The sequence below is a fragment of the Pygocentrus nattereri genome, chromosome 11 (assembly GCF_015220715.1).
Source record: "Pygocentrus nattereri isolate fPygNat1 chromosome 11, fPygNat1.pri, whole genome shotgun sequence".
In the NCBI taxonomy this organism is placed as follows: Eukaryota; Metazoa; Chordata; class Actinopteri; order Characiformes; family Serrasalmidae; genus Pygocentrus; species Pygocentrus nattereri.
In genome coordinates, this window is record NC_051221.1 from 1,305,001 (window position 1) to 1,320,297 (window position 15,297).

At 42.9% G+C, this 15,297-nt stretch overlaps 1 protein-coding gene across 1 annotated transcript in view; it reads right to left on the reverse strand.

The window, feature by feature from the left end:
* The window catches only part of LOC108414085 (4-galactosyl-N-acetylglucosaminide 3-alpha-L-fucosyltransferase 9-like), a 9,507-nt gene extending 8,907 nt beyond the window's left edge, over positions 1 to 600 (reverse strand). The window contains exon 1 of the mRNA XM_017686862.2: positions 427 to 600. The gene's annotated coding sequence lies outside the window, so the exon portion shown is untranslated. The remainder of the gene's footprint in view (positions 1 to 426) is intronic.
* Positions 601 to 15,297: the final 14,697 nt, after the last annotated feature.

Here is a 15,297-nt window from a genome sequence, read left to right on the forward strand (position 1 = left end):
GTGACTCGTTAGAGTTACAGGGTTCCAGGTGTGAACAGGGAGCAGGGCTGTTAAATTTGTTTTGGGTACAATTCGCTCAGACTGACCACTGGATATTCAACACGGCACCTCGTGGTAAAGAACTCTGAGTTGAAAGCAAACCTTGTATATCTAAAGTGGACAAGCCTAAAACATACTTTACTTTCAATGTAAGTCAATGGAACCAGATGTCTTTACAACATTTCTTTTGGTCCTTTCATCATAAAATTTACACACAGTGTAAAGAGGAATGGGTACCTTCAAATTGTTGCAAACTTAAATAAAGTGGCAAGGTATGTGTGTATGTTTATTTATGTGTATATTTATGTATACCTATAGAAATAAACAGAAGACATCTAATCAAGGAATTAGCAGATTTGACCAGAAGAACAGAAATCCTTAACTCACCGAAAGTCCTCAGCAATGGTTCTCTTTGCCTGCTTGATGAGCTCCTTCCCAGGAGCGGTGAAATGGATCACTGAAGAATGACAGGTGGAGAAAAGGAGAAATGGGTGTGGTTCCTGTCAGACAATCCATTCCGAGAAACAGGAGCAGGACTGACCAGATAGACGACGTTACCTGCCAAACCAGTTGGGCTGCAATGAGAATATAGGAATCCATCGCCGTGTACAGCGTGCACAACACGTGATGAAACAGGACCAGGACTTCAGTGGAAATGAAAGAGGTCAGGTGAGCAGATCAGTAAACAGCTGTAAGGTTTATTAAGGTCCTCTGACCGTCTGAATGACCTGAGTTCCTCCATCCACACATCCTCTGAAACTCACACACCTCACCTGTCCATCTCCCTCTGAGAGGAGCGGGGCTAAACACCTGCCCAGCTCTCAGCCCCGCCCGGCTGGAGCCTCTCGGTATCCGAGGGGACACTCAGGAAGCTGCGTCTCTGCAGTCGGTCAGTCAGCATTAATCGCTGTGATCACGGCATGTTAGACGAGAGGACAGATCTGATCAAGCTGATGGGTAGTTATAAACACTATTTATAAACGCTGCAGTAAAGAAACCTGCTAAACACACAACACAGATCAGTACATTCAGCCGGACTGTGTTACTGTATAAACATGACTGCTGTTTGATCTTCAGGAAGATACCATCGTCGCACATTTGAGATCTGAATTAGCAGTGCTGCCACAGGCCTTGGAGAGGGGGCCGGGAGGGGGGCCGGGGGGCTTCTGGGACCGCTGGGATAGGCTCCAGCACCCCCCGCGACCCTGACGGAGAAGCGGCTTTGAAAATGGATGGATGGATGGATTATATACATTCACATTATTACCATATACATTTACATTATACATTGTGTTCATGTACAACATACCATTTCCATTTATATTATTATGTTATACATTGTGCTGCTTTACTTTATTACCATGTTCGGTCACATTACACCCCGTTTACATTACAGTTTGTGTTCGTTTACATTGGAAATGTTCCTTTTCCCAGGAGGCTGGTGTGTATTGCGAGGGGAAAAGTATCTGATTGTTGTGAGACTCAGAGCCACTGTCCCTCCCTCAGCTACAGCAGATTGGCCAATAATACTGGATGTACCGGATTATGTCGGCCTGCCCACAGCGCAGTGGGCGGTGAGGAATGTGGACACACCTACAGCAAACAGAGAGATCCGACAGACTGAATGCTGTGTGTGTCATAGCAGTGACACTGCATTTAAGCCCTTTAAGATACGTCTGCTTCAAGGCGTTTGGCGTCTCTAATAGACCTGCTAGAATAGAATAGAATAGAATAGAATAGAATAGAATAGAATGCCTTTATTGTCACTATACACAGTACAATGAGAGTAAGAGCAACTCCATCTCAGTGCAAACACACAATGTAAACAAATGACACGGAATAGAATGGGGAGGGGTTGTGCACAGTTCTATGCGTTTTGTATATATATGTATATGAAATAAATATAAATATAGAAACAAAATAAAAAAACTATGTTTTTTACAAGATATAAATATGGAGATATTTACAGCTGTATTGTATGTACAATAAATATTGCACATTGCTAAGTATTGCACATATTCCTGTATAATGTACATACATGTACAGTATGATTGCACATTTCCGTATGCAGAGTATTGCACAGTAGCTGGTAATGGAGTCTGGGAATAGACTGGTATGTAGGTGGTGATGGAAGTCTGGGGATAGACTATCAGTGCGTCTGTGAGTTGAGAAGTGTTATTGCTTTTGGGAAAAAACTGTACTTAAGTCTGTTTGTCCTTGATCTGATGCATCTGTACCGCCTTCCTGAGGGCAACAGGTCAAACAGTACAGATCCGGGGTGCGAGCTGTCCATTGTGATGCGTTTCGCTCTGCTGACGCAGCGGGAGGTGTAGATGTCCATCAGGGATTGGAGAGGGCAGCCAATAATCTTCTGTGCTGTCTTTACTACCCTCTGAAGCCTCTCCCTGTCTGCCATGGTGCAGCTGCCGTACCACACTGTGATACAGTACATCAGCAGGCTCTCGATGGAAGAGCGGTAGAAGGTCAGCAGCAGGTTGGAATCCAGGTTGTGCTTCCTGAGGACTCTCAGGAAGTGTAGTCGCTGCTGAGCCTTCTTGATGACGGCTGTGATGTTGTCTGTCCAGGTGATGTCGGTTGAGATTTGGACTCCGAGGAACCGGAAGGTACGGACCCTCTCCACACACTGGCTGTTGATGGACAGGGGGTCTGGGTCAGTGCTGTGCTTCCTGAAGTCAACGATGATCTCTTTTGTTTTCTTGGTGTTCAGAGCCAGGTTATTCTCTGAACACCAAGCTGCCAACTTCAGGACCTCCTTCCTGTAGGCTGTCTCGTCTCCTTCTGAGATGAGTCCGACCACTGTGGTATCGTCAGCAAACTTGACGATGAGGTTGCTGTCGTAGGCCGGACTGCAGTCATAGGTGTAGAGGCAGTACAGGAGGGGGCTCAGCACACAGCCTTGTGGTGAGCCGGTGCTAAGCATACGAGTGGAGGAGAGGTGGGGGCCAAGTCTCACAGTTTGGGGCCGGTCGGTGAGAAAGTTCTTGATCCAGGCACATGTGAGGGGGGGGGGGGGGGGTCCAAGGGTGCCCAGTTTGGTGATAAGAATGTCTGGGATGATTGTGTTGAAAGCAGAGCTGTAGTCCACAAAGAGCATTCGGACGTAGCTGTGCTGCTGCTCCAGGTGGCTCAGTGCAAAGTGGAGAGCTGCTGCTATGGCGTCCTCTGTTGACCTGTTTGCACGGTATGCGAACTGGTGGGGGTCGAAGTCTGGGGGCAGAGAGTCTTTGATGTGCTGAAGTACCAATCTCTCGAAGCACTTCATGATTACCGGTGTGAGGGCCACCGGGCGGTAATCATTAAGGTTGGTGATGCTAACGTGGTCTCCGACTCTATGACTCACTGTTCTCATTAACATGGATTAGAGCACATTAGCATAAAGCTAAACACAGTATCAGCATGCGTTTAGTCCGCACTCGCTGTGCTCTAAATATGATTTTTGTTATTTATTTAGCTATTGATTTACTTTTGTTATTCTTTTTACTCCTTTTATTTCTTATTTTTTTGATGTGGTTCTTTTCATTTATTTTATAATCGTCTTTTTTATAATTTCTTTAATACATGTTATTAATTTTATCCTTATCTGATCTGTTACTTCTTAAGTCGCTATGTTGTCATTTTAATGTGTTATTGATTTCATGGTTTATTAATGTCTACTGATTATTACATTTTACTTTTATGATTTTTATTATTATAACATTTGATTTAGTTTTTACCCTCCAACTTCTCAATCCCTGATTTCTCTATTGCTCAGCTACATTATAAATGAGGGTCTCGCTCAATGTATTCTGAGTTTAAATTAAAGTTGTTTAGTTGAGTGATTCATTTAGCGATATTGCGGAGATGCAGGACGGCTGATCTAGTGATATTAGTTATATGTGCGTCGAAGGACAGATCAGCGTCCATCACGACACCAAGACTTTTAACAGATGAGCTCGATGCAGCTGAGAGATTGTTAAGTTTAAGTGTTGAGTTAGACAGTTTGTTTCTAGCTGCTTTTGGACCAAGAAGCAGGACTTCAGTTTTATCAGAGTTAAGTAGCAGAAAGTTACTCGACATCCAGTCTTTTACGTCTTTTAAACAGTCCTCAATCTTGCTAAGTTTGATTTTATCATCCGGTTCGCTTGATATATATAACTGGGTGTCATCAGCATAGCAGTGGAAATTTATACTGTGTTTACTGATAATGGTGCCTAATGGTAGCATATATATTGTGAATAATATAGGTCCTAAAACAGCCTTGTGGAACACCATACTTTAGTTTTACAAGGACAGATCATTCGCCCTTTACATTAACGAACTGACAGCGATTAGTGAGGTAGGACCTGAACCAGGAGAGAGCTGTTCCTATTACCCCTACAAGGCTTTCCAGTCTATCTCGAAAGATCGCGTGGTCTGTTGTGTCAAATGCTGCACTGAGGTCAAGGAGGACTAGCAGAGACACATTTCCTTTGTCAGAGAATGACAGGAGATCATTTACAGTTTTTACTAGTGCTGTTTCTGTACTGTGATGTGGCCTAAAACCAGACTGAAATTATTCATGTAGATGATTCCCGTACAAATAGGAACTTAATTGTTGTGACACAGCTCTTTGATCTTTGATATAAAGCGAAGATTTCAGAGCTTAATCTGAGCAACACTCGAAAAACATCTTTGTTGAAGGCTCCTGATCAGCAATCATAACACATGGAGACCATCTGACAAATTATGACTCCCTTTCTCTTTTATCTTTTTGCCAAAAAGGCCCTTCTTGCGTTTAGACTTGCAAATTGAAATGTTCGTCTTGAAAAACGAAAGTCAGAAATTGAACTGCTTCTCATATATTTTGACCTCTTTGTTAAAATATTTTTGTATGCTATACAAACTTTGATCAGCATGTATGGACTTCTGCATAGATAACGTTTATATTTATGACAAATGAAAGCCATAATTACAGTATCCAGACTCTGTGGTAATGTAAATGTGGTAAACCTGTGTTATTCTGCTCGAGGCAGACCAGATCCCTGAGTAAACAGGAGAGTTGATAAAGGTGTGTATTTACACATGTTGCGCTGCTATAATCCACCTGTAACAGTGAATACAGCCGTAGCTACACTGATTGATGACATGATTTGTTAATCTGTTATTATAAATATTTAGGCCACGCCCAGAATGCAATAAAGTTCTGTACTTGACAGAAAATGTAATAAAACAGAATAATCTACAATGATTCTAGAACTCTGAACCCCAGAACCTGTAAATCTGATTTAAAGTCCAAACCTGCAGCTCTGATTTTAAACTTCAGAACTTTAGGATGTGATTTCTAACTTGAACAGAACCGATTTTAAACTCTAGATCGTGCAGAACTGACTTTAAACTTTAGAACATGGAGTAATTATTTTAAAACTCTACAACCTGCAGAATCAATTTTAAACTCTGGATCTTGGAGAACTGATTTTAAATTCTAGAACTTGAAATAATTATTTTAAACTGTAGAACCTGCAGAACTGATTTTAAATTCTAAAACCTGAAGTAATTATTATAAACTCTAGATCCTGCAGAACCAGTTTTAAACTCTAGATTCTGCAGAACTGATTTTAAACTCTAAAACATGAAGTAATTATTTTAAAATCTACAACCTGCAGAATCAGTTTTACACTCTAGATTGTGCAGAACTGATTTTAAACTCTAGAATGTTTAACTTCAGAATCTCCAGATCTAATTTTAAACTCCAGAGTTTAAACTCCTGCCCCACCTGGAGAGGCTTGTTGTCGTTTGTTGTCTTCGTCCCGCAGTGAAAGGCCACTTCGCTCAGCCTGCTGAAGAGATCAGGGCGTGACGCTGCGACCTGCAGCTCAGTCACTGCACAGAGACAGTTCTTTGTTTCTGAGATGTGGCTGAGCTGTAGAAGCAACCCAGGTTATTTTAATCTCAGGCTATAAAACAAGGCATAGAATAATTCAGATTAAATTCCATTCTGTATGAAAAAAAGTGATATAAATATCTCAGGTTACATTTATCTCATTTTATAAAAGGAGCCATAGAAAAATCCCAGGTTGTTTTGATCACATTCTGTAAAAAAAATAAACCATATACATATTTCAGGTTGTATTTCTCATTCTATAAAACAAGCTATAGAGTAATCCGAAGTTATATTAATCTCATTCTTTGAAACAATAGAATAACCCAGGTTATATTAATCTCATTCTATAAAATGCACCAGAAAAATATCCCGGGTTGTATTAGTCTCATTCTATAAAATGAGTCCTAGAACTAACACAGGTTATATTACATTTATGGCATTTGGCTGACGCTCTTATCCAGAGCGACTTACACTTTGATCATTTACACAAGTAGGCGAAGGTGGTGTTAGGAGTCTTGCCCAAGGACTCTTATTGGTATAGTGTAGGGTGTTTACCCAGGCGGGGAATTGAACCCCGGTCTACAGCATAGAAGGCAGAGGTGTTACCCACTACACTAACACACTAATTAATCCCAAGATAGAAAACAGACTGGGAGAATATCCTAGGTTGTGTTAATCTTAGGCTTTAAAACGATAGTAGCTGGTTTGTAATGATCTATGATGTGGGCGTAGTGTCCTGCAGTGAATTTCCCCGCTGTTGTGAATTTCCCTGCTGTGGGACTAATAAAGGATTATCTTATCTTATCTTATCTTATCTTATCTTATCTTATCTTATCTTATCTTATCTTATCATCTTATCTTATAGTAGCTGGTTTGTAATGATCTATGACGTGGGCGTAGTTTTACTCAACTTTTACTCAAGTGGAGGTCTAAAGGGAGGAACTTCTACTTTTACTGGAGGAATATTTTACCTTGGGGGTCTCGACTTTAACTCAGGGACATGATTTGTGTTCTTCATCCACTGCTGTGTGTAAAAGCCTTGAATTGCTCGCTGCTCTTACAGAATCGAGAAACCTCAGCATATTAATACAGAATATTATGTGTGTGCAGTTGAGTGTGTATGGAGATTTTATAATAACCTCAGCCTTTCTATTCTACAGTCACCGATTCAGAAAATCTCTGCACTCCCTCAATCGCTCACAGCAGCCCTTTATTTTGTGTGAATATTTCTCTGAATGGACCAATAGAAATACTTGATAAATTATACAATACAGAATCTCTTTACATTAGTTTCACACGTACACCTTCATCTTTTGCCTTATCCTGTAAAGTTACCATGTTGAAGATAATTGTTTTGCATGTTCACCCACAGTTCCTGCTCTTATGTACACGTCTCTCAATCCCTCCCCCTAATTAATAAACTGTCATCAAGTTTGGACAAAAGTCTTTAGTTTCAAGTCCTCCATCCCCCAGTGTTTAACCCCGGTTGGCACTTATACATTTGTATAGGTTTAATTATGACTGATTAGTGTGGAAGCTAAAAGCTGCAGCCAAAATAACTCTATTATCAATTCTATTTTCTCCAATGCTAAACATGAACCAACCTTCTCAGCTTAATGTATGGCACAGTTTCAAGCTTTTCATCCTCCGTGAGTACATCCAGTCCAAGTAACTTTCTTCACAGTTTAGAAACACATTCAGTAAATGCAAAAGAAAGAAAACATTTAGGGCAGTGGTCACTAAAACTGCTCCTGGAGATCTATGGTCCTGCAGACCTCAGATCCACCCAGACTTTACTGCCGGGTGATGACACTTTAATCTTGACGTCAACTAGTTGCTGATCACTTGATTATTGCACTAACAGCATGGGCGTTAGAGAAGACAGCAGGTGAGGAAGATGGTGATTTCGTGGTGTATATCTCCACTGACCTGAAGGCTAACAATGCGATCCAGGTCTCGCTGGAAGGGGTGCATCACACTGTACTTACCTGTGGAGTTCTGGGTGCATCACACTATACTGACCTGTGGAGTTTGGCTTTGTTCTACCATTTGTCCACTGATCTAAGGTGCTTCACAATCAGGTACTGAACATTGTTATCCCCAGTTACCCAAAAGAGTACAATGAGCAGTCCTGTGTGGTTAGAGAAGGGGCCCAACACCCTGTAAGCCTGCAAACATTGAAGTCGGTTGCCTGAAGGCTAGCAGTGTGATACAAGGCTCATTGGAAAGGGCTCCAGTGACCTGTGGCTTTGTCACAAATTTTAAAGTTGTGCAGCCTCCTAACTCCAACCCTAATTGATCAAACCTGATCTATCAAATTATTGCCTTCAGAAGTCCATGATCAGCTGAATGAAGTGTGTCAAATTTGGGTTGAAGGTGAACCCTGCAGGCAGATAGATCTCCAGGAGGTGGACTGGTGACCAGTGGTCCAGGTAGACCTGTCACAGATTCTAGCTATACACACTTACGATAGATGGTTCTTCAAAGGTTCTTTAGTAAACAAAATTGTTCCATATAAAACTATGAACAGTCAAAGAATGCTTTGCGTTATTAAAGGGTTATTTGCATGGTGAAATGGTTCTTTAGATGGTTCTGTAAAGCACCAAAAAGGCTTCTTCTATTGTTATAGGCTTGGCAGCATAACCATATCTGATGCTATACAGATCTCTTTTTCACAAAATTCTATATAGAACAATCAACTGCATATTCTTCATTTCAGCATGCAAAGAATCCTTTAATCAGACAAAGGGTTCTTTGAGGGTTCTATGTAGAACCATTTTCTTCACTAAAGAACCATCTTTTTGGTACATCAGTGTAGCCATGCTTGTTAAACTGTTTTTACATGAATAATAATTACAAAGTCATCTATATACATACATTAAGATTAAGCAACATTGGCACTAGTGCATGCCCTTTAGGCACACCATTCAAACAGTGAATTAGAATATGCAGTAACTATCCTTGCTTTCCCAGTGTTAGAATTTCACCAAGATATTTTACATTTTTCTGTTTATGAATTAGTCTGGATTTTGCAAATTCTTTTGATTAACAGCATCATTATCTTTCTTTAATTTGTTCAGTAAAACAGTGGTTCATGTCGGCGGCGTTTCTGGGTGGTGTTGATATGTGGCTTCGCTTTGCATGGCAGAGTTTTAACTTGCACTTGTAGATGGAGCGACGAACTGAGTTCCCTGACAGTGGTTTTCCGAAGTGTTCCTGAGCCCATGTGGGAATATCCGTTACAGAATGATGTGGGTTTTTAATGCAGTGCCGCCTGAGGGGTCGGAGGTCACGGGCATTCAGTGCTGGTTTTCTGCCTTGCTGCTTACCTGCAGAGATTTCTCCAGATCCTCTGAATCTTCTGATGATATTATGGACTGTAGATGATGAAATCCCTAAATTCCTGCAGTTGCACGTTGAGAAACGTTGCTCTTAAACTATTGGACTATTTGCTCACGCAGTTGTTCACTAAGTGGTGAACCTCGCCCGTCCCTGCTTGTGAACGACTGAGCCTTTCAGGGATGCTCCCTTTATACCCAATCATGACACTCACCTGTTTCCAATGAACCTGTTCACCTGTGGAATGTTCCAAACAGGTGTTTTTTGAGCATTCTTCAACTTTCCCAGTCTTTTGTTGCCCCTGTCCCAACTTCTTTGGAACGTGTTGCAGGCATCAAATTCAAAATGAGTGAATATTTGCAAAAAACAATAAAGTTTATCCATTTTAACATTAAATATCTCGTCTTTGTAGTGGATTCAATTGAATACAGGTTGAAAATGATTTGCAAATCATCGTATTCTGTTTTAATTCATGTTTTACACAACGTCCCAACTTCATTGGAATTGGGCTTATATTTATATACCACTGCTGGGCAGGTGCATGAAGTCATTTGAGTATTATGCAAATTAGTTCATTCGAATTTCACATATATTTACACATGTGCTTTCTGGTATGCAAATAACTGCCTGTCACTTGGTTCATTCTGCCTCACTCCAGTGTCGTTAAACTGACGGTTGATGCTCTGAAGGAAAAGCTGAAAGAAGCCGTGTGTGTCTGAGCAGTTCTTTTGCATTCTAAACAGCAGAACTGATCTCTGTGAACACGTCTCTCTATACATGATAATGACCCACAGCCTACATTTATTTTAAATCAATGTTTCTGTGGTAATGAAGAGCCTATTAGTTTAAATGTTCACTATTTAATGAAATTTAAGGCTTAATATTCATGAAATAAAACTTAAGACAGTAAGACTTTTTACAGAGTTGTAAGATGACAGGCAGAGTTTCAGCAACAAGTTTTCATCTTTCATAAACTTTCAAAAACGTTTCCCGCAGTCGCTGAGCAGAGCAGCGACACCACACAGAAACAGAACCTGATTGGTCCTCTTGTGTGTATGTAAAGTGCTGATTGGCTCATAGAGAGAACCTTATAGAATTAAGTTGAGTTTGTAGATAGAACCTTTTTTTGTTTTCTAGAATAAGAGTCCAAAATGCAGGCAGCTTAAATAAAACACCTCACATAATGTTAAGGAGTAAACCAGCCATTTAGGGGTGTACTTTGTGTACTTCTGGTGCCGGTCCCAAGTCCGGATAAATAGTGAGGGTTGCGTCAGGAAGGGCATCCGGCCTTAAACTTGTGCTAAACTATCATGCGGATAGATATGATTGCCATACCGGATCGGTCGAGGCCCGGGTTAACAATGACCGCCTCCAGTGCTGTTGACCAGCAGGGTGCCGGTGGAAATTGGGCTACTGTAGGTTGAAGACCATCAAAGAGGAGAGGAGGAAGGTGGGTTAGACGGCAGCGAGAGAGAAGGAAAGGCAGGAGTGTGGAGGTTAGAGTAGGAACTCTGAACATAGGGACAATGACTGGTAAAGGCAGAGAGCTTGCAGACATGATGGAGAGAAGGAAGGTAGATATTCTGTGTGTCCAGGAGACCAGATGGAAAGGAAGCAAGGCCAGGAACATTGGAGGTGGATTCAAACTGTTCTATCATGGTGTAGAGAGGAAGAGAAATGGAGTAGGGATAATCCTAAAGGAACAGCTTGGGAAAAGTATTCTGGATGTAAAGAGAGTGTCAGACAGGATCATGAGCCTGAAGTTGGAGGTTGATGGTGTAATTTTGAATGTGGTCAGTTCATATGCACCACAGGTTGGTTGTCAGTTAGAGGAGAAAGAGGAATGTTGGAGTAAGATGGATGAAGTGGTAGATGGTGTCCCTAGAGAGGAGAGATTAGTGATTGGTGCAGACTTCAATGGACATGTTGGTGAAGGGAACAGAGGGGATGAAGAGGTGCTGGGTATGTATGGTGTGAAAGACAGAAATGCGGAAGGTCAGATGGTTGTAGATTTTGCAAAGTGAATGGAAATGGCTGTGGTGAACACGTATTTTCAGAAGAGGGCAGAACACAGGGTGACATACAAGAGTGGAGGGAGGTGCACACCGGTGGATTATATCCTTAGAAGGAGATGCCACCTAAAGGAGATTGGAGATTGTAAAGTGGTGCCAGGGGAAAGTGTAGCAAGGCAGCACAGGGTGGTTGTCTGTAGAATGAGATTAGAAGCAAAGAAGAGGAAGAGAGTGAAGACAGAGTCAAAGATTAGATGGTGGAAGCTGAAGGAGGAGGATGGTTGCAGGCAGTTCAGGGAAAAATTGCAACAGGCCCTTGGGGGCAGAGAGGAGCTAACTGAGGACTGGGAAACTACAGCTAAGGTGGTGAGAGAAACTGGCAAGTGTTGGGTGTTTCGTCTGGTCAGAGGAAAGAAGACAAGGAAAGTTGGTGGTGGAATGAGGAAGTCCAGGAGAGTATTCAGAAGAAGAAGGCAGCTAAGAAAAAGTGAGATAACCAGAGAGATGAAGGAAGTAGGCAGGAGTGCTGGGAGGCTAGTCGCATCGCGAAAAGAATGGTGGCAAAGGCAAAGGATCAGGCCTATGATGAGCTAAACAGAGAGATAGAGCTGGAAAGGATACAGCAGGTTAGGCTGATAAAGGATAGAGAGGGAAATGTACTAGTGAGTGAACAGAGAGTGATGAGTAGATGGAAGGAGGACTTTGAAGAACTAATGAATGAGGAAAACGAGACAGAGAGGACGACAACAGGGGGAGAGATAGTGGATCAGGAAGTGCACAGAATTAGTAAGGTGGAAGTGAGGGCAGCTTTAAAAAGGATGAAGAATGGAAAGGCAGTTGGTCCAGATGACATACCTGTGGAGGTATCGGAGGTTTAGGAGAGAAGGCAATGGACTTTTTAACCAGGTTGTTTAACAAAATCCTGGAGAGTGAGAGGATGCCTGATGAGTGGAGAAGCAGTGTACTGGTCGCCATTTTTAAGAACACGGGTGATGTGCAGAGCTGCAGTAACTACAGAGGTATAAAGTTGATGAGCCACACCAAGAAGGTATGGGAAAGAGTTGTTGAAGCAAGGCTAAGGCGAGAGGTCCAGATCAGTGAGCAGCAGTTTGGTTTCATGCCCAGAAAGAGCACCACGGATGCAGTTTTTGCGTTGAGAGTGTTGGTAGAGAAGTACAGAGAAGGTCAGAAGGAGCTGCATTGTGTCTTTGTGGATCTAGAGAAGGCAGATGATAGGGTGCCAAGAGAGGAACTGTGGTAGTGTATGAGGAAGTCAGGTGTAGCTGAAAAGTATGTTAGGGTGGTGCAGGACATGTATGAGGATAGTGAGACAGTGGTGAGGTGCGCAGTTGGAGTGACAAATGGTTTCAAGGTGAAGGTGGGGCTACATCAGGGATCAGCTTTGAGCCCCTTCCTGTTTGCAATGGTGATGGACAGGTTGACAGATGAGGTCAGGCAGGAGGCTCCATGGACCATGATGTTTGCAGATGACATTGTGATCTGTGGTGAGAGTAGAGAGCAGGTGGAAGAGAATCTGGAGAGGTGGAGGTTTGCACTGGAGAGGAGAGGAATGAAGGTCAGGAGAAAAAAGACGGAATACATGTGTGTGAATGAGAGGGAGGCAGGTGGAAAGGTGAAGATGCAAGGAGTAGAGGTCGTAAAGGTGGATGACTTCAAATATCTTGGGTCAACCATCCAGAGCAATGGACAGTGTAGAAAAGAGATGAAGAAGAGGGTGCAGGCAGGATGGAGTGGGTGGAGACGGGTGTCAGGGCTGATGTGTGACAGAAGGATAGCAGCAAGAGTGAAAGGGAAGGTTTACAAGACAGCAGTGCGTCCTGCTATGATGTGTGGTTTGGAGACTGTGGCTCTGTCTAAAAGACAGGAGGCTGAGCTGGAGGTGGCAGAGATGAAGATGCTAAGATTTTCATTGGGAGTGATAAGGATGGACAAGATTAGAAATGAGCAGATCAGAGGGACAGTGAAGGTGGAGCAGTTTGGAGATAAAGCCAGAGAGGCCAGGTTGAGATGATTTGGACATGTGTTGAGGAGGAATAGTGGATATATTGGGCAAAGAATGTTGGAGATGGAGTTGCCGGGTAGAAGGAGAAGAGGTAGACCTCAGAGAAGGTTTATGGATGTAGTGAAGGTGGACATGGAGATGGTTGGTGTGAAAGTAGAGGAGGCAATGATCTACAGCGATCTGACCATATCTGTGATCTAAGGTGATCTGACCCTGTCTGTGATCTACAGTGGTCTGACCCTGTCTGTGATCTACAGTGATCTGACCCTGTCTATGATCTAAGGTGATCCGACCCTGTCTGTGATCTACAGTGCTCTGACCCTGTCTGTGATCTACAGTGATCTGACCCTGTCTGTGATCTACAGTGGTCTGACCCTGTCTGTGATCTACAGTGATCTGACCCTGTCTGTGATCTACAGTGGTCTGACCATGTCTGTGATCTACAATGATCTGACCCTGTCTGTGATCTACAGTGGTCTGACCCTGTCTGTGATCTACAGTGATCTGACCCTGTCTGTGATCTACAGTGATCTGACCATGTATGTGATCTAAGATGATCTGACCCTGTCTGTGATCTACAGTGGTCTGACCCTGTCTGTGATCTAAGGTGATCTGACCCTGTCTGTGATCTACAGTGGTCTGACCATGTCTGTGATCTACAATGATCTGACCCTGTCTTTGATCTACAGTGGTCTGACCCTGTCTGTGATCTACAGTGATCTGACCCTGTCTGTGATCTACAGTGGTCTGACCATGTCTGTGATCTACAATGATCTGACCCTGTCTGTGATCTACAGTGATCTGACCCTGTCTGTGATCTACAGTGATCTGACCATGTCTGTGATCTACAGTGATCTGACCCTGTCTGTGATCTACAGTGGTCTGACCCTGTCTGTGGTCTACAGTGGTCTGACCATGTCTGTGATCTACAGTGGTCTGACCCTGTCTGTGATCTACAGTGATCTGACCCTGTCTGTGATCTACAGTGATCTGACCCTGTCTGTGATCTACAGTGGTCTGACCCTGTCTGTGATCTAAGGTGATCTGACCATGTCTGTGATCTACAGTGATCTGACCCTGTCTGTGATCTACAGTGATCTGACCCTGTCTGTGATTTACAGTGATCTTACCATGTCTGTGATCTAGTGATCTGACCATGTCTGTGATCTACAGTGATCTGACCCTGTCTGTGATCTAAGGTGATCTGACCATGTCTGTGATCTACAGTGATCTGACCCTGTCTGTGATCTACAGTGATCTGACCCTGTCTGTGATTTACAGTGATCTGACCATGTCTGTGATCTACAGTGATCTGACCCTGTCTATGATCTACAGTGATCTGACCCTGTCTGTGATTTACAGTGATCTGACCATGTCTGTGATCTACAGTGTTCTGACTCTGTCTGTGATCTAAGGTGATCTGACCCTGTCTGTGATCTACATTGATGTGACCCTGTCTGTGATTTACAGTGATCTGACCATGTCTGTGATCTAAGATGATCTGACCCTTTCTGTGATCTACAGTGATCTGACCCTGTCTGTGATCTAAGGTGATCTGACCCTTTCTGTGATCTACAGTGATCTGATCCTGTCTGTGATCTACAGTGGTCTGACCCTGTCTGTGATCTAAGGTGATCTGACCATGTCTGTGATCTACAGTGATCTGACCCTGTCTGTGATCTACAGTGATCTGACCCTGTCTGTGATTTACAGTGATCTGACCATGTCTGTGATCTACAGTGATCTGACCCTGTCTGTGATCTAAGGTGATCTGACCCTGTCTGTGATCTACAGTGATCTGACCATGTCTGTGATCTACAGTGATCTGACCCTGTCTGTGATCTACAGTGATGTGACCCTGTCTGTGATCTACAGTGATGTGACCCTGTCTGTGATCTACAGTGATCTGACCCTGTCTGTGATCTACAGTGATCTGACCCTGTCTGTGATTTACAGTGATCTGACCATGTCTGTGATCTGCAGTGATCTGACCCTGTCTGTGATCTAAGGTGATCTGACCCTGT